This window comes from Ambystoma mexicanum, chromosome 2q, assembly GCF_040938575.1.
Source record: "Ambystoma mexicanum isolate Mex_15411 chromosome 2q, UKY_AmexF1_1, whole genome shotgun sequence".
Classification (NCBI taxonomy): domain Eukaryota; kingdom Metazoa; phylum Chordata; class Amphibia; order Caudata; family Ambystomatidae; genus Ambystoma; species Ambystoma mexicanum.
The window spans coordinates 1,399,664,097-1,399,690,162 of record NC_090924.1 but is presented as its reverse complement, the minus strand read 5'-3'; positions in this window follow the sequence as shown (position 1 = coordinate 1,399,690,162).

Sequence of the window (26,066 nt, the reverse complement as noted above, 5' to 3'; positions counted from 1 at the left end):
CCGCCCATTTTTGCAAATCCTTCCACCATACCTCTAATCGTGGTTTGTGGCATGTCTTCCATCCCATGGCAATCCTCCTCTTTGCAAGCGCATATGCCAGGTCCTTTAGTTTGCTCACATGCTTGAGCTTGCGTGGTCTAGGGAACCCCCCCAACAAGCAGGCCCACACTGTATCGACCGCAATCTTAACCCCATTTTCTGCTAGTTTGTGTGCCACTTCGCTCCAGAAGCGCTCGATAACCGGGCATGACCAGAACATATGCACCATACCCACATTCTCTTCATCACATTTAGGGCATGCTTGCCGTCCTGCATTTGTAAACGTAGATATCCTCTGGGGTGTCATATACGCCCTATGTGTGATATACAGTTGCATCTGCTGTAGTCTTGCATACCTCGACAACTTCTTATGGTACCCTTGGGCTCGTTCCCAAATCTCATCTTCCATCGGGGCTCCCACTTCCGCTTCCCAGTCTTGTCTCAATTGTATTACCTCCTTTCCTACTTTAAACATCATCATCTCGTATATTCTAGATATCTCATGTCCCCCCTCTGCTATGTCATATATTACATCTATGGTAGCATCTGGTTCTTCCTCCAACACCACTTCAGGCCATGTTCTCTTGATTCTCCGCACCACTTTGTGGTACGTGATATACTGGCTAGCATGCAACCCGGTTTCCTCCCCCAACAACTCAAATCTATTATAGTCCCCTTTTGCCAAATATCACCCATTGTTGCTATCCCAACCGGTTCCCAGTGGTTTCTAATTATCATCCTTAGTTGCTTTTCTCCACCCGCCAGGGCAACTAGGGGTACTTGCGGGGAACACGGGGATGGGTTCTTCATCATCTGGCACACCCTACGCCACATCTTCCATCCAAGTAACATCATCTTCGGGCGCCCTTCCATTTCCGTCTTGGGCAGCCACATAATCTCTCTTAAATAAAATGGGGCACAATCTTGTCCAAACAACCTTGATTCAGAGGTCACCTCCTCTGAGAGCCATTTAGCAACATATTGCAGTTGGCTTCCTATATAATAAACTTCATAATTAGGCAGTTTTATCCCCCCTTTCTCATAGAAATTCTGCAGCTTCCAGAGGGCCACCCTGTTCCGTGTACCATGCCATAGGAAATCCCTGCACATACTGTCCAGTCTAGTGAAGAATTTCTTTGGTATCCAGTGCGGTATATTCCCAAAATAGTGCAGGAGCCTAGGTAGGACCACCATCTTCAGCATTGCCCCATGTCCCATCATTGCTAAAGGTAGTTTCACCCAGAACCTCATGCAATTTTCAATTTTCTTAATGGCTACCTCTGTGTTGCGCTTATGCTCCTCTGCCACTGTGTGGCATATATCTACCCCCAAATAGCGAAAAGTGCTGACCTCCCAAGGTCTCTGTAACACCGGTAGCTGTTTCAATGGGATCCCTTTATATCCACCCAATGGGAACATGCTAAATTTCTGAGGGTTCACAGCTATACCAGACAGCCCCGCATATCTTTCCATCACTTCCAATATGTATTGGAGGTTTTCCTCCGGGTGTCGCAAGTACAACAACATGTCATACGCATATAGGGAGATCAGATGTCGTTCTCCTCCAACAGCAATGCCTATCGTATCATATTGTTGTCTCAAGTACATCGCTAGGGGTTCCAGGGCCAATATATAGAGCATAGGAGACCAAGGACATCCTTGTCTGGTACCCCTACGGAGTTGCCATCTTTACGATATCACTGCTCCTGTTTTGACTCTGGCCAGCGGTTCGCTATATAACATTTTCGGCCACTGTAGATATCCAGGCCCCATCCCATAGCCAGCCATGGCCGCCAACAGCCATGGCCATTTGACCTAGTCGAAGGCCTTTATTGCGTCCAGTGACACAATTGCCAACTCCCCTTCATTTTCGTTTCCATATTCAATAACTCAATGGAGTCGTCTGTGATTATTGGATATGTTCCTATTCGGGACATAGCCCGTCTGGTCGGGATGTATCAGTTTGCCAATAACCCTCCACAGTCTGTTTGCCAAAATGGCCGTCAGTATTTTGCTGTCTTGATTTAACATTGATAGGGGTCTATAGGAGCCGCAGCTATGCCCAGGCTTGTTAGGCTTGGGAAGCGGTATTATGATTGCTTCTCTGAGTGACACTGGCAGTCTGCCCAGCGTGTATGCTTCGTTCAACATTTCTAACAGTGGGGGGAACGCCTCTCCTTTAAATACTTTATAGAATTCGCTTGGGAGCCCATCAGCCCCCGGGGTCTTACTGGTGGGCAACTGTCTCACCACCTCTTCTAGCTCTTCTAAAGTAATTGGTGCATCCAGCTCCTCTCTTTCTTCAGCACTGATCTGTGGCAATTCTATATCCTCCATTGTTTCTACTATCGTCGTGCAATTGCTCTCCCCATCATCCCCATATAGTATCCTGTAATAGTCTGCAAACTCCTGGTTAACTCCCTCTTGGGTATCAACTACACTACCATCTTCCCTCGTTATTGTTGTAATCATGGGTCTGGGGGTTTCACTTTTATATAGCCACGCCAAGATCCTTCCCGGTTTGTCCCCTCCCGTATGCTGTCTCTCTATATATTTTTTGTAGTTAAGGTTACACAGTCTTTCCCATTGCCCAGCACATTTTTGCTGCAACCTGAATATCAGGTCGGTGTCTTCCTTGGTGTTATTTCCTCCTCTCAATGCCCTTTCCAATTCTTCCTCTGTTTCTTGTAGATCAGCCAGGATCCCTCCGCGCAATCCTTTAGATTTCGCTATAGATATCTGTAGGGAATTGCCTGTATTACTCTCGGCTCGCGGTGGTCACGCGCGCTCTCTTTCAGTGTTCGGAGCGAGAGCCGCGTGACCACGGGAGACGGTTAGAAGGCGAAAAACGAATCGGAGTGGAGCAGCTGTTCGGGGCTCCGGGGAGCTCCGTAAAATAAAGGACTCACGATTTTAACTTTGATGTGAGCTATCTGCCGGGAAAGAGAAATGTGGTGGCGGACTGTCTGTCCAGGTTGCCGGTAAGTGGTGGCCCTGCGGAAGACAGAGAGGCAGAGGAGGAGTCGGTTGTGGCAGAAATACTGAATGCAGTTAGCAAGGTTAAGTGGACACGGGAAGAGGATATTGATGAGGATCTTAGTCTTATAAAGGGCTGGACTGTGAAGGGATGGCATGCAAAGGGAGATTTGGATAGTAAATTCAATACTTGGTGGGAGATAAGGGATGAGTTGAATCTTTGTGAAGACAGGCTAAGAAGAGGAAGGTGTGTTGTTCCTCCGCAGTCTCTCAGGTCGGTGCTGGTTAGTTTGGCTCATCAGGGTCATCCGGGAGAGACTGCTATGAAAAGAAAATTGAGGCAAAATTATTGGTGGCCGGGAATCGATAGATGTGCTGAAAGGTTTGTCAAAGATTGCATGACCTGTCAAACGAGTGACAAGTGCAGAGTAGAGTAGCCCCTTTGATACCTAATGTGGTGCCAGACCAGCCTTGGTGCAAATTGGCGGTGGACATTATGGGTCCTGTAGCAGGCCTGGGAGATGGCCAGAAGTTTTTATTTGTTGTAGTGGATTTTCATTCTAAATGGTTTGAATGGGAAGCGGTGAAAGAGGTTATGGCTAAGGAGTTGATTTGTTTTTTAGAGAGACTGTTCCTTAAAGAAGGGGTGCCTAGTGTCTGATAATGGGGTACAATTTGTATCTGAGGCAATGAAGAAATTTCTTGCAGGCTATAGCATAAAACACACGAGGACTGCGTTGTATAATCCTAAGGCGAATGGTCTTGTTGAAAAAGTCAATAGGTACATAAAAGGGGATCTGCAGATGGCCATGAATTCGGGACAACCATGGAGGGAGGTATTAAGGTTACTAACGTGGAATTACGTCACCACGCCACACTCTGTGACGGGTGTATCTCCCTTTGTATCACTGAAAGGTAGGGAACCTGGAACAAGGCTTTGTCCAGGATGGCTGGGAATGGCCAAGGTGGTGAATGTTGATCGGGATCACATTATGAAGCTTATTACGTTGAGTCAGGAGAGAAATAAGGAATTGTTTGATGACAGGATGAGGGTGAAAGAACAGGAATGGAAAGTTGGGGAGAAGGTGTATGTTAAGAATCCCAGACTGGTAAATAAATGTATGGAAAGTAAGTTCCTGGGTCCGAAGAAGATAAGTGCGGTAAGAAGTAATGTGGTTATTTTGGAGGGAGGTGAAGTGTGGTCAAAAGGAAGGTTGGCAAGAGTAGGTGATGTGAATGTCAGTAAGTCGGATGAGAAAGTGAGGGAAGGAGTTGTGAAGGTTGGTTACAGTACATTAGGAAGGGAGATGAAAGAAGGTGCGGTAGACGGAAAAAGTGTTGAAAGGAAAATTGATACTGATGCGAGAGCTAATGAAGAATGTTCGCATAGGACTAGATCAAAGCCTGTGTGGATGAGGGATTATGAAACTTGAAATATCTTGATCTCATTCCATGTAAGGTATAATGTAAATGTAAGTTTAGTAACATTTTATTCTTATCTGAAGTGATCGTATTTTCTATGTCTTTAGGTTGATCAGTTCTATTAGTTATTTTGCTGACTGTTCCTTCTTTGTTGTGGTTAAAATTTGTGTGTTTTATTATGAGGGGGAAGATGTGTAGGGAATTGCCTGTATTACTCTCGGCTTGCGGTGGTCACGCGTGCTCTCTGTCAGTGTTCGGAGCGAGAACCGCGTGACCACGGGAGACGGTTAGAACGTGAAAAACGAATCGGAGTGGAGCAGCTGTTCGGGGCTCCGGGGAGCTCCGTAAAATAAAGGACTCACGAGTTCATGTCCGTGTCGCTTCCACTTCTTTCAATACGCCTCTTATGACACCTTTAAAGGCTTCCCACAACGTACCCGCCGAGTCCACACTGCCAGTATTCGTTTCAAAGTAGTTAACAATCTCATCCCTCATATCTTCTTTAAAAAGGGGGTCTCTCAGTGCCTCTGCTCTGAGGTGCCATGTCGGAATCCTCGCCCTTGGGGGTCGGTATTGCCAATCAAGGATCAAGGGCGAGTGGTCCGAGAGGACCCTCGCTTTATATTCTGCTTGCGTGATCTCCGTCAGTACATCTGGTGTGACAAAAACATAGTCCAACCTAGTATGTAACTGCTGCGGGGCAGAATACTGCGAATATTGCCTCTCATGGGGGTGTCGTATCCTCCACACATCTCCGAACCTAAAGTCATTCAGCAATATCTGCAACGCCTTAGCGGCTGGGGCGGGTCTATCAATTTTCCCATCCGATCTATCAACCTTACGGTTTAGTACGCTATTAAAGTCGCCTCCCCAAATCACTGCACTCCCCACACACTTGCCAAGGTTGTTGTACAGTGTTCTAAAATATGCTGCTGTATTTTGGTCCAGGGCATACGTATTTACAATACTCATCTCCCTGTTTTCCACCATTCCCCTCATTATGACCATCCTCCCATCCGTCTCGATTATCGTCTGTACCAGCTGAAACGGGACATATGGCACCACCCAGATAAGTACTCCTCTAGCATAAGCCGAATATGATGAACCCACTACAGTTCCCTTCCATTTCTTCCCAATCATCTCCATCCTGTCCCGGGTCAGGTGAGTCTTCTGCAACAGGGCTATGTCTATCTTTTGTCTACGCAGTTATAACATAACCTTGTTCCTTTTTAAGTAGCTATTGAGCCCCCTAACGTTCCAAGTAATTATTTTAAGGTCCCCCATGGCCTATTAAAATCCCACCCCTCCTCCCATCAGTGCTGTCCATATCCAAGTTTAATCCCTTTCTGTATGGGCTTGTTTCCCAACTAAAAATCCCCTTAACTAAAAACACATCAAACACCCCAACTCTCCTCCCTCCCACCTCCCTTCCCTGCCCCAACAATGCCCTCCCCAACTGTTGCCCAGCTCCATCCCTGGATCTCAGGCACCCCTGCATCTAGCCCTTTCCGGCAATAGCCTGTACTCGCAGCTCAGCAGGGTAAAGACGCCCTAGTGGCTGCCTTACTACTACTTCTCAGGGGTAGGGTGCACTCATCTTGCTGCTTCTGTTTGCTTCAGATTCACCACGCTCCATGCTACCCAGTTTACATGTATACTTTATGCTCTATAATATAGTCCAACAAATTCAACAGGTCTCGGGTAGCACAATACGACTATCTATGCCATAGTCTCTTCCGGGACTCCTCCCCCATTTATAATTTCGTCATACATGAAAATGCCCATCACTTATCATGCTCCTCATGGTCCTGTTCCCCTCCTCGCTCCGGACAGCCCTGCAAGTCTAACCATGCTGCCGCTTCCTCTGGAGAGTCGAAAAAAAATGCTTTGCTTTTATGCAGCTCTTTGAGCTTCGCAGGATACTGTAACATGTACTTAATTCCAGCCGTGCGCAGCCTCCTCTTGCCTGTCACATAGCTGTAACGCTGTCTCTGCACTAGCATGGCGTAATCAGGATATGCTGTGATGGTTGCAGATGCTCTCTCTATCGTTCCTCCTTTACAAAAATACTCCAGAATTTTCTCTCTGTCTTTATAGTTCAGGATCTTTGCAATTATTGCCCGGGGTGGAGCCCCAGCTGCGGTCTCCTCATCAAGGCCCTGTGCAATCGCTCAACAGTAAATCCCTGTGAAAGTTTGTCAGCCCCTATCCCTTGCAGGATCATATTCTCCACATAGTCCGTGGGGTCCTGAACTTCTTCTCCTTCTGGCAGACCGACCACGCGTATGTTTTTACGTCTCGCCCTTCCTTCTGCTTCTTCCGCTCGGTTCTCAAGGTTAGCTAGCTGCTGCTTCAATATATGAACCTCCTTTGTGTTGCTTGCGCTGGTTTCTGTGTTGGTTTTCACTGCACTCTCCAGGCCACTCGTTCTTTCCGCGAGCGCTCTGACATCTTGTCGCAGTAGGGCAACTTCTATTCCCACCGCATCCATTTTGGCCTCCAATGCAGTCCGTAGATCCGCCATTGTTGTTCCCCATGAAGACTTCAGCTCTGTTATAGCTGCTAGGATCTGATGGTTTTCATTTGTCGGGGTGCCTTCCTCCGGCGCGACTGCTGCGCCCTGCGCCGATGCAACAGGGGTCTGCTGGATCTTAGCAAAGACATCCATTGTGAGTTGTTTGGCCTTGGGCTTAGCCCCTCTCGCCGTCATCGGACTATCTTGCCTGTATGTCTAGGTCTAGTGTTGTTGCAACGTGCCAGTTGAGTTAGCTCATTCAGTTGTAAACCCATGAGGACAGCCGGAGCTTGGCAGCGTTTTCGTCTGAGAACTACAGCGGGTATTACTATGCGACAAGCTGTATTTCAAATGGGTTGCTTCCTCCCACGTTTCTGATATCGCCAGTGTGCGAACTCAACCTTGCGTACAATGTGTCCACCACAGTGGCAATCAATAGCCTGCACATTCGTACTCTAGGGCAATGGACATACCCTCCTCTTCTCCAGCATCACCCCATCACTCCTCGAGCTCTCACAGTACCTGGTGCCACAAAACCCCCCTCAGCGAGGGTTTGCCTACAGTGTCAGCAGTCCACTCATCAGGTACCTTTATTCAGTGCGTACAACCATCCAGCGTCTGCTTGGGATGAGCCAGGTGCAGTTCTTTCTAGGTGCCATTGCATCCGTATTGCACAGCACAGTAGTCCTGCGTGACAGTCTTTAGTACCTGCACCCCATTTTCTTCAGGTAACGCCCAAGGCTAGCTTATTTGCCCAGGCCTATGTCCTCAAGTAAATCAGGAAGGCACTCCCTTCCTCCTTTCAGCTGGTTGCACATGCAAAGCGATGATTCCCTCTGATATAATGACAGGAAAGCAGGGAATGCAGTGTTATTAAATTTTGTATTTAAATGCAGTACAAATATGCCACGCACCTCACGCCGGTACTTTCACCGCCCTTTGTTTGTGCAGGCAGCGTTTCCACGTCACCGGCTCAGTCCCAATGAGAGCAACAATGTCTCCGCTTCACCGGCCGACCCAGTGACTTCATGTATAGTAGCAGAATTGTGTAGCAAGATCCGCGCCGGCTTCCTTGCTCAGCGTGGGTCTTTCACTGTCCTTTCATAGCAATAACAATGTGTCTGCTCCGTCGGCTTCCAAGTTTTACAGTAGGCCCGGCGGGACGGATGTAGTTCCAAGCAACACAAGCAGGCCCTGCACAGCCCCCGAATGCCGGTCCTCCTCTCCAGCCTCTGCCGCCCGGGTCTATATGGTGGCTTCTACAGCATCGGCCTAATTTCCTTTGTTGTCCGCCATTTTGTGCCACAGCATTTCGGTATGGCCGCATCACAAGAAACCTTCTTTCCCGTCCTTTCCAACATCCGATTCGCTTGCAATTTTCAATTAGTACGGGGCACACGTTCCGACATCTATGCTTCCATTTATGGGGACCGTGATTCATTTTTCTGCATGTTTTCGCCGGATCAATTTTGGATCTTCAGGAGCAGCTCTACGAGACACGTCCTACTTCATGGCTAGTTAGCCCTGCCGCCAGCCAGACATTATACTTAGATTGTGAAACTAACTTAAGTAACAGAGATCATAAGTTTAAGAAAAATAATCAGTTTTCCCTGAAGAATGTCAGTATTGAGTTAGAGATGACAGAAACCGGTTAGGTATTTGAAGAGTACATGTGATTGAGGGCACATGCATCGGTTGTGTTCTAATACAAATGTCTATTGTATGTAAAATTGATAATTTATGGGTCCATTTTCACTATCTTCACTTAAATTATGTATTATGTCTTCGGGATGCGTCTTTTTTTGTTATTATGCATAATTAGAGTGGTTTGAAATGTTTCTATTTGATGGACATTAAGAGATATCAAACGTATGTTAATGTTTGTCATACAAGTCTTGAAGTGTAAATATATGCAATATAGAGGTACTCAAACACATATTTTTAAAGAAAATAATGTATTTGTAATAAAATAGAGCTGTAAGAAATTTCCTTTTAAAAGTCTTTTATACTGAATCCTGCTCATGCGATTGATTTGTTATATATCTACATGGACTAAGCATGTGTATATAAGGAATGTTAACAGTTAAGTAGGGAATATGTGTAGTAATGGGTATAGTAGAGCTACGTCTTGTGCATGGTACTATTTAGGTAGAGAATTCAGTAGGGGTTAGAAGGGGTAGTGGATGGCTTGTACCCTGGTGTGAGGAAGGTGAGTGAAATGTCGGCCGGCCTCCTTCTCCAGTGGGTGGTGTCAGGTGTAGGTCAGGGGATCTGTTCTGTTAATTCCACTCTATGGGTCTCTTTGTGACCCATCCAAGGGTGGGTGAGTTGATGGGACGGATGCCTTTAGCAAAATCTCATGCCTGGAGAGACTTAGAAGTGGATTGGTGGCATTAAAATTAATAGGAATGTGTATGCGTTTTTTTTTAATAAGAAAAGAGAAGTCCCAGTTTGAATCCCTAAAGTATTCACTTTGGTTTATGTGTCTCTTGCAAGAGTAAGAAGAGGTAAGGATACAGCACATCTCCTGTTGACAGCAATTTTATTTGCAGGCGCACCACCTCACCCTGTTCAGCGATCCAGGGGGTGAGGGTGATGGTTCCTGTAGGGACTTCCCCTGATCTGGGTTAAAGGAAGAACGCAAGGGTTACAGCTGGGTGTCACATTTTACTGCTCACTTTGGAAGTTCTGCTCTGTGTTACAAAATCTCTTGTGGGAAGAGGGTGGCCAAGTGGACTGCCACATACTTGGGAGAGGAGTTTTGTGGCCCCATTTCTATCATACAGAAGCAGTGGCGTAACACAAAATGTGGGGGCCCCCCTGCGAGCCATGCTGAGGGCCCCTCTTCCCCAACTTGGCAACAAATCACATGTCGCGCCACACTCTGGGCCGGTCTGAATTGTCACGCTTGCGCAATACACACGAACGTGCTGCTGAAGGGGTATGCCGCACACTGCACTAGGAGAAATATATAAATGTGTTTTGATGCAATATACAGCACACTTTCCGAGAAAAATTGGCTATAAAGCCACACTGTTTGCAATTGTTTTGTAGGATAATACCAATCCATTACATGCAAGTCACCAACAGTGCACAGGAACATTAATGCTTTGCTATTAAAAATGCCATGCCACAATGAAAAAATGTCTAACTGGCTGAACAATGTAGACCAGTGTAGACACGTAATACCATTACAGTAAAGCATGCCAGGCCACATTTAGACATACCTAGACAGGTTGCACCAAAATGCCAGTCAAAGCAATAACACTCATCAAGAAGAGAGCACACATTAAAGCCTGCATCTCTGCGGCCTCTAACAACACGGCCAAAATCTTTAAAATCTGCAAGGAACTGGTCAATCCTGTTGCGGTCTCTACCACTCCTGTTCCCTTCAAGGCCCTCTGTACGGCTCTGGCCTCTCAGTTCTCTGATAAATCTCAGGACATCCTATACTCTAGCTCTTCTTGCTCTCCCTTTTCCTCTCTCGGCCCCCTTTGGCCATCTCTACCTCTCCTCCTCCTTTTTCCTCTTTCTCTGTGACAACACCTGACAAGGTTTCTAGACAAGTTCGATCTATGAACGCGTCGCACAAACAGGTGCTCCCCTGCTCCTCCAGAACCATCAAGGACCATATTGACACCCTCGCTCCAGCCTTGGCCAATTTCTGTAATCACTCTTTAGCCACTGGAATGTTCCCCTCTCCCCTTAAGCACTCCCTTGTGCACCCACTCCTCAAGAAGCCGTCGGCTGATCCTACCTGACCGGCAAACTATTGCCCAATTTCAATCACCCCTTTCTTGGGTAAGCTCTTGGAAAAGCTAGCCATCTCCCAGCTTACTCTCCACACTGAATCTGTTGATTGTCTCCATGACCATCAGTCTGGCTTCAGAGCTGCCAGAGGCATGGAAACTGCTCTCCTGAACACCCGTGAAGATCTGCTCGCTAACCTTGATTCGAGCATTCCTTCTGTCCTCATCCACCTTCGTTCCTCTGCTTTTGACACGGTCAACCACGCCATCCTGATCAATCGACTCTGTGAGAACATGGGCATCACGGATCAGGCCCTGGAGTGATTGACCTCCTTCATCTTCGACCGCCCCCCCACCCGACCAGGTCCAACCTGGTCCCATTCTCTCTGCCACCTCTGTCTACCTGTGGCGTTCCCCAGGGCTCTATATTCTCACCCTGGTTTTTCAACCTCTACTTGGCCCCTTTGGCGCAACTGATCCCTACCTTCTCTAACTTTCAGTGTTATGTGGATGACACAGCTTTCCTTCAGGCTCCCCTCAGCCTCCTCTCCTCTCTCGCTCATTCCTGACTGTATATCCATGATTCAGGTTTGGTGCGCCACCTACTGCCAGTAAGACAGAGATCCTTCTCATTGGGACCCCGGCACCTGCTTTCCCTCTCACTCTGGCCGTCCGCCTTTGGCCCTCTTCCTTCCCCTTTCTGCGAGGCAAAAAATCTTGGTGTTATCTTCAATGCCACTCTCTTTTTCTCTCCTCACATCTCTGATGTCACCAAGAAGTTCCACTACCAGCTGCTCCTCCTCCTCAAAGAGACTCTTCCCTCTCTCACTTTCCACCAGAAGCTCACTGTCTCCAGAGCCCTGGTTCTCTCTAGGCTGGATTACTGCAACAGCCTCTTTCTCAATCTGCCTTCCTCTACTCTCCGTCATCTGTAACTAATCCAGAACAGGACTGCAAGACTTACCCTTGGCCTCAAGCCCAGGGATTGTATCTCTCCATCCCTGAAATCTCTCCACTGGCTCCCGGTGGCTGCAAGGATCAAGTTCAAGACCCTTTGCATTATCCACAAGGCTTTCTGGGGCCGGGGCCCGCACTACATCCAATGCTCTCTTCCAAAATACCTTCCTTCTCGAGCCCTTCGCTCAGCTACTTCCAACTCTCAAGGGTTAGACGCTTCTCCAGGCAGAGAGTGAGGGGTAGATCTCTCTCCTCTGCTGGTGCCTTCCTCTGGAATGGCCTCCCTGCCCATTCAAACTTGAGCCAGACCATCTGAAGTTTTGAAAGCCGCTCAAAACTGTTTCTCCTCTGCTTTCTCTCTCTCCCTCCCCCACTGACCTACATGTCTGCTGTACCGACCGGTTGCTTGGATGCCCTCAGAGTCTCTCTGAGTCCAGGCCCTTTCTTGATCAGTCACCCTTGCACTGTCTCCATGCCTATCATGCACTTAGGGGCTGTAACTGTAACCATGCAGCCCCTTGGTCTCCTTGCACTACCCATAGCCGCTCTACCCTGGCTGCACTTACTCAGAGCATTGCAGCCCTGTTTTCCCCTCCCGTCTCCCTTGCACTTCCCCCCTCCCTTTCCCCTTGCACTTCTCGTTCTCGCAATGACACAAGGCCTAGTGAGATCGTTTGTATTGTCCTCCCTCTATCTTCCCTCCCTTGTCTTGTCGCACAGAAAAACACTTGTGTACAGGCGCGTTATAAATGACTTAAATCATATCATTTTATCACAGATGGCCAGAAAAATATCCAATGCCGCAGTAAGAAATGGCTAGACTGGCAGCACCCAAATGCCAATCTAGCCAGGTAATTACACTTAGCAGGGCTGCTTTATTAGAAATTCCCATTTAAAAGACTGACTAGACGGAGGAATGACTAGACTGGCTGCACTATATTGCCCCTCTAGCCACTGATATCACATATCTTGCCTGCTTAGCCTGGGCATGGACAACCATTATGATTTGTCGCACAGATCACAGTAGGAGACTTAAGGAGAGAGTTAACTGCTTGTAACATTGAAGCTGCAATAGAATAGTCTCATTAAAATGCGTAAAGAAGTTAGATGCCCCCACACAAATAAGTTTGCCACTCCCCACCACCAATGAAGTTAGCACCTCTACCAACATTTGAAGGGTTAGCCCCCCCAAAATGTAGGTTTTGCTGTGCCCCTGTAGACAAGAACACACACCATTCACCATATACACACCCAGCCATCCATAAATTTATGTGTGCACTCTTTCACCATACAAGCACACCCAGGCAGCCATCCAAACATTTAAGTGTGCACCCGTTCACCCTAGAGGCAAACTCAGGCAGCCACCCATACATTTAAGTGTGCACCCTTTCACTCTACACTCACACACGCACACCGAGCGACCCATACATTTGTGTGCACCCTTTCACCATACACTCCCACACGCACACGTCATGGGGTTGAGGGAGCCCTATTACGTCAAAAAGAAATTGGGGCTCATTACAGGTCTGATGCTAACCCTGTTGGTACTACTGGCGGGTTGCCGCCGGACCTGTAAAAAAAGTACTGGCGCCTGTTATCCCGGTGACACCGGGCTATTCCAAGTCCAGTGGCCGTAAAGTCAGGCCACCGGACACGGTGGGGACACGGAAGCACCAGAACCGTTGTTAATGGTGCCGGTGCTTCCGTGATGGGACTGCCTACTGTGGCCGATGTGCCCGGCAGGGTCAGACCTGTTGGGCATGGCGGCCCCAGCAGGTAGACCTGTCATATGCCGGTCCGGAAATAATGGTGCCGGTAAGCTTACCAGCACCGTAGTTTCCGGACTGGCATGTTCAGAATGAGCCTCATTGTTTCTTTTTGAAGTGACTCTAACTTCATTAGGAAATTATTCCTTTAAGGACCGAACCATAACGGAAATAAATCTTTATGAAGGCAGAGCGACTTCAAAAATAAACTATTTATTACCCTAGCCTGTTGGCCTCCATGTCATGGGTTGAGGGGGCCACCCCATGACATGGAGGCCTCCACGCTAGGGTCTTTCATGTCATGGGGTGGAGGGAGGCCTCAGACTTCAAAAAGAAAGTTTCTTTTTGTAGTCACTCTGCCTTCATAAAGAAATGATTTCTGTTGTAGAAATAATTTCTTTATGAATGCAGAGTGAATTCAAAAAGAAACTTTTTTTTGTTGAGAAAAACAAATTCTTTATTTTTTTTTTCAAGTGGGCCCCCCTCCCTGTACATGAACAGGCGGGGGCGCCCGCACCGCGGAGGCTGCGGTGGCCTCTGTTACGCCAGTGTACAGAAGGCACCACCTGAACACCTCTCATGCTGCAGGTTTCAGTGTAATTTACGGGTGCCTGCTGAAAGAGCTGCACATCTGGAGAGCAGTTCCGAACTGGTCTAAAGTTGTGAAGCTTTCACCTTGTGCCACAGGTCTCCTTATGCCAAACCAGTTTGAAGCCAGAGGTGCAGAGAGGTGGGAAAATTGGCAGAGGTCTCATTGCTATGCGTATATGGCCCTGCCTGCTAAGCCTCTGCCAGCAGTCCAGTGTGAGGGCTACTGCTGGTGGGAGCCCCTGCCCGGTACTGCTAGGCTTACCAGATGGGCAGTCTGCTGCCAAACTCTTCTATAATGAGGCCCTTAGTCTACCAGTGGTCTTCAAACTGGCGTTCTAGTCCGCTAGGGGGCCCGAAGTCTGTCTGTGGGAGGAGGCAGCCTCTATGAAAAGGGATTACAATTACTGTTTTTAATGAGGCAATATGCCCTGTGGTGGTGGGCCGTCTCAATAGGTAATGACCCGTCGCGCAAGTTAAGGGCCCGAGCACAACGAGGGTCCCTTAACAAGTGTGTCGAGCTGTTACCTACAGGGTGGGCCTAACATCTCGGGGGATTTGCCATTAGCACCCGTTTAGATCCCTACATGGGTGCTACTGGTGTCTTTAAAAAAAAAGAAAAAGAAACATACTTTGCTGGCGCGTCCTGTCGCCGGCAGTGCTGCTGTATCTGAAGCCCGTTTTTCATGTTGATTATTGCGTAGTCATCAACATGAAAACGGACTTCACAGATAGCAGCACTGGGCGGCGAGGGCCACACAACAGAGGTACGTTTACTTATTTTTCTGTTTAAAAAAAACACCCAAAACACCATTAGCACTCATGTAAGGAGCAACAAGGGTGCTAATGAGAAGGGGGAGTGGGGAAGGGAAGCACCAGATAGCAAAGAATACAGCCTGCACTCCGAGCATTCTCATTGGTTGACGGCGCCTCCCAGGGAGCTAATATATTTTTTACTGCTTACATTTTCGATTAAAAGCAGTCCCCTTAATCCTTTTAAAAGATCCTGGGGCTCCCCGTGGACATCCTTTGGGCACCCAAGATGGACCAACCACTAGGTGGGGTGCCCAGAAACAATATATTTCCTGAAGGGTGGCCTCAGTAAGAACAGGTTTGAATACCACAGGTCTAGACTGACTCATTTGAATTTCTGAGGCTGACTTGTGGGTGTAAAGGTGAGCAATGTAATGAGTTTGTTGAGCACTACCCACTTGGGTAAACCATGGCAAGGCAAGAGTGTGTATATCTCGGTGTCTTGGTGTCTCAAGGCCCTCTTTTCCAAGATCCCAGAGTATTAAAAATGGTGTAAAAAACTAGCGTAAACGCTGCAGGCCAGGATTTGCACCTAATTTAATTCGCCAGGTTATGTTTACTGTTTTGAAGGTCGAGCTGGTGAACGGAATGAAAGTACCTTAAACACCTGCTAAAAGCAGGCGGATTCCATTGAATCCATTGCAAATGTCTCCCACAACCATAAATCGTGGGTGTCATTTGCATTTGTTTACTATCTGTTTTCTCCATGTTTAACGCTCGTTTTGCAGATTGGTAGGACACACAATAGATTCACGAAGAGGACCAAAGCGCATGAAGGTGGAAATGTAGGCGGCCCCCCTCTGAGAAACTTACACATTTTAGCAAATTAAGCTCTGACTGTGCATGTGTCCACATGCTTAACTTTACATACTTTTAACGGGAGCATAAAGCCTGTGCTTCCAACTTGGGAGGGGCAGAACAACTAAGAGCATTTGCAGGGGAGTTGCTAGGTCTGGAAAAGACCCGGGGCTACGCTGATGGCGGAACTGTTGGGACTGGGGGCTAGCTAGTCTTTTGGCTGTAGCTCCTGAGATTCTATCCGGGGCTACAACCAAAAGATCAGGGGCTATAGCCCACTTAGCCCCCCCCTAGCAACACCCCTGAGCATTTGCTTGTTAAGGGATCCCATCTGCCCCACCCCCCAGAGAGAGAATCAAAGCATCTGACTAACAGCAGCAACATTGACCACGGTGTTACCTCCACAATCTTCCCTGGGGGGCGGAAGTGGACGGTGGGACGTAGGCATTAGATTTAATGCATTTTCTTCTTAACCCATTTTTGTGTTATGCAATTCAAGGCGCATCCAACAAAAAGCAACAAAAAATGGAACTCGTAATGTGCAGTTTATGCAATTCTGTGATCGAGTCACTGAAGGGTTTATTTCTTGCATGCATAAGGTCAAAAGGGCACTCTTTATTGCACAACTATGTGTGATAACTCAGTGCTAGCAAACACATTAAGGAGGTTGTTGAAATGAAATATGCCATGTACTGGAACTTTGGAAACTAGTGAAACTCTGGCTATATAAAAACAATCAATTAGTGTTGATTATAATGTGGATGTTCATCATTTTATACACTTATAATGCTATGAAGTAGTTGGAATGAGATAAAGGGTGAAAAGATGAATTCTCAGTCGTAATTCTCTGCACTCAGCATCCCTGAAAATAAATATACTCTTGTGCAAAGAAGAGACATATGGGCAGCCCGACTGGGATTGAATTTGTTTAGTCACTGCTCCTTACTGTTGAAAAAGGAAAATGTCTCTCAACTTTGTAATACATACACCATGGGTTTTATACAATGACAACAAATTGCATAATCATTTATGCTAATATGAACCTTATATCTCAATGGGCTTTTGAATGGTAATTTTACTTAAAGGTCAAAGCATCACTTTTATAATTGGACATAACCTCCTCCTGAAACACATGTCTTCCTATGCATATTAGCAATACTAGGTAGTTACCCAAATTTCACTGAACCACATGATGTATGTCGTAACCTTAAAACTTGGACAAAACAGATTAAGCAAATGACGCATTTACTTTCCAGACTTCTAGTACATCCTGTTCCAAGGCCATCTCACCCTGATTTACCTGCTTTTTGATTGATGCCAGTTTTGTTTTATGAGTCGCACCACTGAAAACCACATGTTCTGCTATTTGATTCTGCCATCTCAGTGTACCTTACCTTCTGCCCAACATACTCCCTTTCTTGAATTGCACACAGCACTATGTCCGCTCAGCACTATAAAATTCTCATGGAGCGTTGAGGCCTGCAGCTATCTGTAATATAATGGCTTTTACTAATTTATATTCTACATCAGAAATCTATATTCTGTGATAATGAGGCTGTGCGTAATGTAAGCATCCCATTATTTTCTATGTTGCCCTAAATAAGTGTTTTCAGTGTTACCTATTTCCTATGCATTTGTCTTAAATAAAGTTAGCCTAGCTTCTCAATAGATAATCCTCTTGATTTTTATAATGTTGGACAGGAGAGCAGGGTATTGGTCCTAAATCTATCTCAACATGGCTGGTATCGGACCAATAGTGTCCCTAATCATATTGAATTCTCCTAATCTATTGAATATGTATCCTTTCTTGTCAAAGGAGTGGCATATTATACCCTCTTGAATTATTTGTGTGTGTATCCCCAGACAATAACATTGTTTAATTCCATCTTGTTCCCATCCTGTTACCCAATTAAATGTTAATTTCTATGCACAGCAAGTGATTTCTGCCACTATGAGAATTGGGAGATATCATTAAATGATATTTATATCTTTTCTTCTGAGGGGACCCACCAGCTCATTCATTTTTTATCATTATTATTTCCTCTTATTTTTCTGTAGTTAGTAAGTTAATACTCTTCTCCACCACATAATATTTTCTTTGTTGCTGTCCCATTTGCCATCTGCTTGGAGACTATAACCTGGCCATCATCTTGCTTAACTTCCATTAGAACATCTTCCATTTGGTTCTCTTTCCTTCTTCATTTTAAATTCAAGGTTCTTTCATCTGTTCATTATTTTCTTTCCCTCAGCTTTAAAGCACATTCAGGGGTCCCTTGATTTGTACAAGGGCCATGCATTAGGACACATTAGGCCTCATTACGAGGTCGGCTGTAACCTGCGGGTGCTACCGGTGGGTTACCGCTGACCACAAAACACTGATTCCGCCACCTGACTTCCCGGTGCCATTAAAAGTCCCGGCCCGAGCGGGAAGTCAGGCCGGGCTTTCAGTGAGTTCCCATTCCCGCAACAGTTTTGGTGCTTCCATGACAACTCTGCCTTCCGGCACTGTTGCGCCCGGCACGGTCAGACCTGCCAGGCATGGCATCCCCAGCAGGCAGACTTGTAGTGTGGTGGTCCAGAAACAAGGGTGCTGGTAAGCTTACCGGCACCCGGACCGCCACACTCGTAATGAGGACAATTCTCTTCTTTAGTAAAATCCCTATGTCAGTCGAGGAGACAAAAGGATGGGGGAGTCCATAAAGAGGATTGTTTGTTTTTCTCTCCTTCAATTCAGCAGCATTGAGCATCTGGCTGGATCTCCAAGCCCTTTTATCATGACAATTAGAGCTTTTCTCCCTGCTCGTAGACTCAGTTGCTAACTTCACTCGAAGTGTAGGAGTTTTCTGTCCATCTGCAATATAAAAAACGGGTGAGTTTCTTGAAAAATCAGTGCATTTTATTATCAGCACTTCCTCCTAAAACCTAAACATTACTACTTCAATGCTCCTATTTCTCTAAAACATTACTCCAAGCCTCTAAAAATACTTGCTACTACATTTCCTCTTCTATAATTTAATTGAATGGCTTTTTCTTCTCTCTCTTGTGCATACCTTAGTGTCAACTATATTTATCTATGATTATACCTAGGTGTGCCTGTAACATAGCACCAAAAAGCACACATATGTAGTTTTACCATCAGTTGCCACACCTTTTCATAGGCTCACCCCATTTTGTCCTTCTTAGTGCCATGCTAAACTCAAACGTCATCTCCAAACTCTCCTCATAATTTGAAAAAGGAAACATTTCTCATCTATTTTTAATAGGTCTTATTATAGATGGTTGTGCTATTCTTAACACTACGGGGGTTAAAACTTCTCCTTCTTTATAATACAAAATAATAAACGACAGAACAGACAACGTGACAAATCCAACAATAACACAAAAGGCTTCTTCTTCAGCCGCTCTTCTTTTTTTCACGGATCCGTGGATAAAAGTCATGGAGAACTAACATAGAGAACTGTACTTCCCTAAAATAGGCCTTTCTTTGTCCTTCTGCACATAGAGCACCAGCCTTGTCGCTTGTGGATTGCAGTTTATGTGATGGTGCTGGGGTCATCTCTTTGTGTCCATAGCCAGGTAGAACGCAAGCTCATTTTTTTAAAGTAGAAACAATGGGGCACTTTAATCATTATGTTTTTATGAACACAGTGTGGTGGCAGGCCAACTTTTGGTCCGTACGATAAAACTTTTTTTGTGTCTTTACTTTTTGTAATCCTTCTTCCCATGGCACAGGACCGCAGTCTTTCTTTGCTGTGTTTATTCTGTTGCAGGCCCGGCTCCAGGAATTTTCATCTGGGTGGGCCAGGGTTGTGATCAGGGGGGCCCACATTCCATTGGGTGTGGGTCTAGGAGTACCCTAAACAAAGTGCTGGCGTTGATCCAGATTTCCTAGATCCGTGATCCAGCAAAACATTTCTTCCCAGATCTGCAAAAATATGTTTGCACCCCTCTATAAAAAACAGTACATAGCAAAAGAGAAGCAAGGAAAATAGTCAATCTACCTATCTTCCCTTCCCATCTGCTCCCCCCCTTTCTGTTATATCTGATCCTCCTTCACCTTTCACCATCCAGTCACCTTCCCTTAGCTGCCCTAACCACCGTTCCCATTTACGTCCCCTCCCACCTATTCACACCAGCACCCAGCATGCCTTTCCTTGCCTGGCTTCGGAGAATTGAGGGTGATGCCTCCTCTTCCTCCTCTGAGAGGGCTGAGCAGTGAGGCCCCCAGTCTTTGTACCATCTCAGATGGTGTCTGCCCAACAATACCTTCCTGAGCACTGTGGCTACTCCCAGCATGCCCCGGAGGAGATGCTTGTGCTCCCTCCATCTTGTAGTGAAAGATAGAGCCCCCCCAGAATACTGAAGCATGGAATAAGAGATTTTGTTTCCTACAAAATTACATTTTTTTTTCAAACTTCTTTTAATTTCAAGAACAGAACATACCATGTCCAATCAACACAGGTAGTCTTTTGATCTTAAGAATATTTCGAGCACAACTACATATCCTCCAGTAACATACACATGTATATACAATCTTCCCTTCACCCACCCATTCCACAACCTCCCTGCCCCTCCTTTCCAACTGAAACACTACAGTAGTCCCATTCTGAATGTCTCCTATCAATGGTTTATGTCCAAAATTACATTTAAAATACAAAATTTTATTTAATTGAGTTGAGAGTGCACAGGGGTGCTAGGGCTGTAAGGGCTGCATCAGGAGGCAGACGGTGCTGTTTGAGGGGTTTGTGGCCTCCTGGTATCGCTCCTGGTGGGGCGTGCCCCTATACATCATTGTCTGGTACGTACTGTTCACACACTGGTTATAAATGCAATTGTCCCTGATGACTCTTTGTTTGATGTGTTTACTTTGGTGTGCTATTGAATGACACAATTTTGTTCAATAAATGTGGCCCAGACATTTTCAAAGTTAGATGTGCGTGTGTGTGTCCTAATGCCTTTTCTGTCCATATATTAAACCATGAGTGAGGCTTTTTGGAATAGCTTATAATGCAAACTGAAGCACCTCTAGGGGCACCTAATTTTAACAGGTAAGGCATAGTGAAATGAAAAATATGCCAAGGATCACACACTTTGATCAAGTGGTAAAGCCATAATTTGAGTCTAGCCTGAAATTTAGATACTTGATCACACATCTTCTGAGCTCAAGTTGGTACAAATATGTTTTGAAGTTTGGCTTCGTATACCTAAAATAATACTAATTGTTATACAGATACTTTAGAAATGCACAAGTCACATGATAAACCAACCTCACAATGTATTCATCATTGTAGAAACATGTTGATGAAAAGATTAAGGGAGGCATTTTGTTTTGAATACTATATTGCACAGAGCGTTATTCTCCTGTTTGCACATTCATTAATTTTTATTGTTTCCACCAAGTACTGGAAAAGTAAAGAGTAAAACACAGGCGAAAATTGCCTTTGCGCGTTACTTTACCACTACGTGTCTGGAAAGTGCAAATCACTTCCACAATTAATGATTGTGGGAGCCATCCACATCGTATTCCTTTGGACTCTGCCCGCTTATGCCAGGTGTAAACGTCAGACAGATCCCATAGGAATCCATTGGTTTTCCGCCAACATAAAAATAAATGCTGGTGGTACACCAATCGGTTTTGGCAGGGAGACCTTGTTAAGTCCGATCTGCTCTCCAACTTCGCCTGTCAAATCATACAAAATCCTGCAGCTCATAAAAAGTGGAGCTAAATGCACTTAGCGCCACTTCTTCCACACCGCTTGACCTGGAAAATTATCCCCTATGACTGTAGCTTTATTTTCCCCATCCTGAATGGAAGCCTACAAGCTCCAGCATAGCAATTAATGAGAACCTACACAAAATCTCATACAGACACAAAGTGAAATGAAATGCATGAAAAAAGTTAGTGTTTCACACAGCTTGTTCTGTACCCCCTTAATTTCTAATCACCCAACAATCACACTTAAATACCTTCTTAAAATCCTATATAACTTTTTATAAAGTATCACAGCAATGGTCACTATCTTTTTACCTTTTCTCATCTCTAATCACTTCCTGTTGTAAATAATCTACCTCTGAGACACGTTAAAAAGATAAGATCTCACTGGTAGGGCCTGTTTAGCCCTGCTGTTTTTATTCGAGGGGAGGGAGTAGAGCAGGGGGGCGGGGCGTTGGCATTGGCATTTGTCCCTTCTCCAAATTTGAAATTCACCTCTGATTGCACTCTTTAGAAAATATTTAAAAACTGCTTTTTAGGTATAAAAGATGTACACTTTTTATTCTTTGTCTGTAACATTATAGAAAACTGTCTTCTTTTTTTGTTATTTTAGGGGTGTTCATGTTTCATTTCTGGCACTGCCTAAACACCCAGCACCCAAGATTTACATCATGCTTTCCAAACAAATCCCACAAAACACATGACCTGTTCTGTTTGCATGCAAACTCTGTAAATTTACTCAAACAGAATGAGGTTATCAAGTCAGTACTTATCAGTTTGAATCATGAAACATTCTGGCAGAGTAGACTAGGCTTCCAAACAAAGATATATTCTATTTAGGTCAGAGCCCCACTGGTAAGTATGCATGAGAAGATCTGAAATTGGTCAATACTTGCCAACCTAGCCTTATCATTTTCAGGTAGGGCCTTGTTGGACCAGCTCAGTGAGGTGCAGCTTGATTCCCTAGGCATAGCAAGCAAGACACCCACATCTGGGCATATACACGTTCACTTAGGGAGGCTAACTCAAGGCAACAGGCATTGGCCTAGCCAACAGCTTGGGCTTTTGATTAGGCATGGATAGGCATTTGCCAGGTACTGCCATAAGGGTACCACCTGGCCATAAGATGGGAACAGCCGGAAAATGCTGCCAGTAACTGGGCATATGATGGCACTGCCTGGCAAATGTCTGCTAATACCTATAAGCAAGGCCAAACTGCTAGCTTTGTGGTTGCTTAAGACAGGACTTCAGTGCAAGTCAGAGGCATTGACAAATATATTGCTTATAAAATCAACTTGCTGAAGACACACATTAAGAGAATTTTACTACAACAGGAGCTCATTTACAGAGGCAATTAAGTAATTAAACACTCAAAAGAATGCTTAGATATATCACTGGCAGGCCCTGTACAGTAACACGTTTGGTGTTACTTTGTGATAGAGCTTGCTCAAAGATCTCTGCAAAGGTTATGTTTTGGTGGTGAGGCATTAACATTGCCATGGTTAGTCATTATGTGGGTAAATGACCAGACACACCCATAGAATGTGTGTTTCTCCTGACAGTTTATTGCCATTGAATCTGTGTTCCACAGCATGAGTTCTGTTTGTACCTAATAGGTAAAATGTCTCTGAATCAATTAGAACTACCGTCATTGCTCTGGCCAGCCTTCCATTGCACTTTTTACATATCAGCCTTGACCCTGTCACTAATGTCAGAAGCCCTTCCAAAACTGCTAGACCACAGGGCCTAAAAATACATGTGGTTGATTGTGTTTCAGTGCAGATGCAACACTACCTAGCAATTGAGATTAAACTGCACCTTTCGGTGGCAGCACCAAAGGTCATTTGCTAATGGCTTGTCCCCTTCTCTAATCGCACATACTACAGAATGACGGCATGGAATGTTGCACAGAGCAACGGTAGTGATAATGTTTAATTCAAACATTGATTTGCACCTATCACTTTTTGATTTTACTACACTCCCCTCTAGAACTACATTTTTGTTACTACCAACCTTATCTTTTCACTTATACTCAAGTAGTTAATGCAGCAGAATATATACTTTGAATGTAATTTGTAAGGCCTCCCCGTCAGTTGACACACCTTCTGCAGAGATCTGTGTTAAAGCAACTTTACCTGTCATTTATTGTTTGATATAGTTAACCATTTTATTAAGCATGACGTGAAAAACCACTATATTCCCACAAAAAAACATACTTTAAATTACGGAACCAAAATTGTGATTTTAGGTTTCAGAAAATGGTTGTAGGCAGCCTGCTTGAATAAGTGTGCTACCTAACTTAGAGCTGCGAAGGGCCCTCCATCTCCCTGGTCATTTGTACTTTCATGGCTGTGGGGCATAAATCATTGTCTAGGGTAAGAAAACAAATCCTGGCAAGGCCTCGTGCAATTCAGCCTCTCAGAATGATGTCTCTGAGGTTGCTGCTGAATGTTTAGAGCCGGGGTGTACAACTGATTTTGCCAGAGGGCCGAATGTACCCCAAATGCTGCCTATAGTGGGACGAAAACTAAATGCGGGAGGAGCGGCAGGCGCAGGAGTGGCAGGAGTGTTCTTCAACCCTCAATTATTATTAAACACATGGAAAAAATACATTTTTAGGTGTGCCGGTCTTTGTGTATTTCAAACATACATTTTGTACTACAGATTTTCCATTTTTATAATTCATTTCTTTCATAAGGATATATTGGCAATAGTGGACAAAGTAGACAAATCATCCAGGAGAAAAAACACTGCGCTCAAACATTTCACGCATTATGCAGCTTTAGATCTGCAAGGCACAAGCTCATTATTTTGGACTGCTATACTTTGCTGTTTGAGTTGGTCATACTCTTGGGTGTATGGCCTTCATTGTGTCAGGTTTCCACAAAAGGCAAAGGAGGTACATCTCTTAACTGTGCCTAATTTTGCTTTATGATTGGGTTCACTCTTGCATGTGACACTATGCCCCATGGCCCCCACCTTCCAACCAAACACTATGCCCCATGGCCACCACCCCCTGAACCCACCTCTGCCACATGGCCCCCAACTAAACACTATGCCCCATGGCTCCCACCCCCCAACCAGACACTATACCCCATGGCCCCCACCTCAAACTGAACACTATTCCTCATGGCCAAAATCCCACAACTAAAAACTGTGCCCAATGGCCGGCACCCCCACACTATGCCCCATGACTCCCACCCTCCAACCAGACACCATGCCCCTCAGCAACCACCCCCCAAACACACACTATGCCCCATGGCCCCCAACCAAACACTATGCCCCATGGCCACAATCCCACAACTAAAAACTGTGCCCCATGACCCACACCCCCACACTATGCCCCATGGCCACAACAAAACACTATTCCCCATGGCTACCACCCCCAACCAAACACTATGCCCCATGGCCACAATCCCACAATTAAAAACTGTGCCCCATGGCCCGCACCCCCACACTATGCCCCATGGCCACGACCACTCCAACCAAACTTTGCCACATTGGTCCCACCCCCAACCAGACACTATGCCCCATGGCCCCCACCCCCCATCCAAACACTATGCCCAATGGCCCCCACCCCCTAACCAAACTCAACACAACTAAAAACTGTGTCCCATGACCTGCTCCCCCACACTATGTCCCATGGCCACCACCCCCAACCAAACACTATGCCCACACACCCCCAAACAACAGAGTGACCAGTGGATTGCATCAGCGCAAGAGCCTTTCACAAAGACAGTGAGCTAAACAGAATTGGCATCAACAAATGACTCTGTCTGCATCCCGGTTTCACTACGAACCAAAGTGTGTGATTCTGGGCAAATCATGTAATCGCATAGTGCCTTATCTGCAGTGATTCACTTCATAGTTTATGTTAGCATATCATGCTGTTATAAAGTCATTAAGAAAAACAAATCCTAATGACTATAGAGCTGTTATATAATAACAGTGCAATTTAGGCATTTTGCACCACAAAGTTATGTGCCACTTGGCTTACTTATGGCAACCTTTTCTAAAGACACTTCCATTGTACCTGCAAGTACTAAAAACTGATGATGCTCCTTGCAAAGTCCTTTTCTCTGAAGTCACTTCTGTTGGTGCAATCCATATCCAAGTGTAGGTGTTAAAATGCCATCTGCCACTAATGTTACCAAAAAAAAGTTGATGGGAGGGGAAGCTGCGTCAATGAGGCTGTATGTATGGAATTGCGCACACTGCATCTGGGGGGGAAAGTAGCAGGACTTTTTTTGCGCTTCACCCGACACACTGTTGCAATGCTGGATACTCCCCTGCACACACCCCAAACTCCCAGCACACAAACACTGATAAAGAACATGAGAGCGCCCCCACTTACCAGCACTGTGGATGTGCTTGCGCTGCAGCTGGCGTGGCAAGGCTGAAATGCCTTCCGGCAACATTCCACACCATGCCAGCCACAGTGCTGGCCCTCTGTTGGTATAGCCCATGCACTACGTGACTCGTAAGAGCCACGTAGTAAATGCAGTCCACCAATAGAGGGTCAGCATTTCCCATTGGCAAGTCAAAAAAAGACTTTCCTAATAGAGGACGGCCGTAGCTGCTTGCGGGAAAGTCAACATGCTGGGCCGCACTTGGGCCCCATGTTGTGCACCCGTGGTTAAGAGTGACATCCACCCCCCCACTCCCTCAGCTACCTGGTGGTCGTAAACATCACTGACATGGCCTCCTTTCTAGGGGGGGCCAGAGGCTGG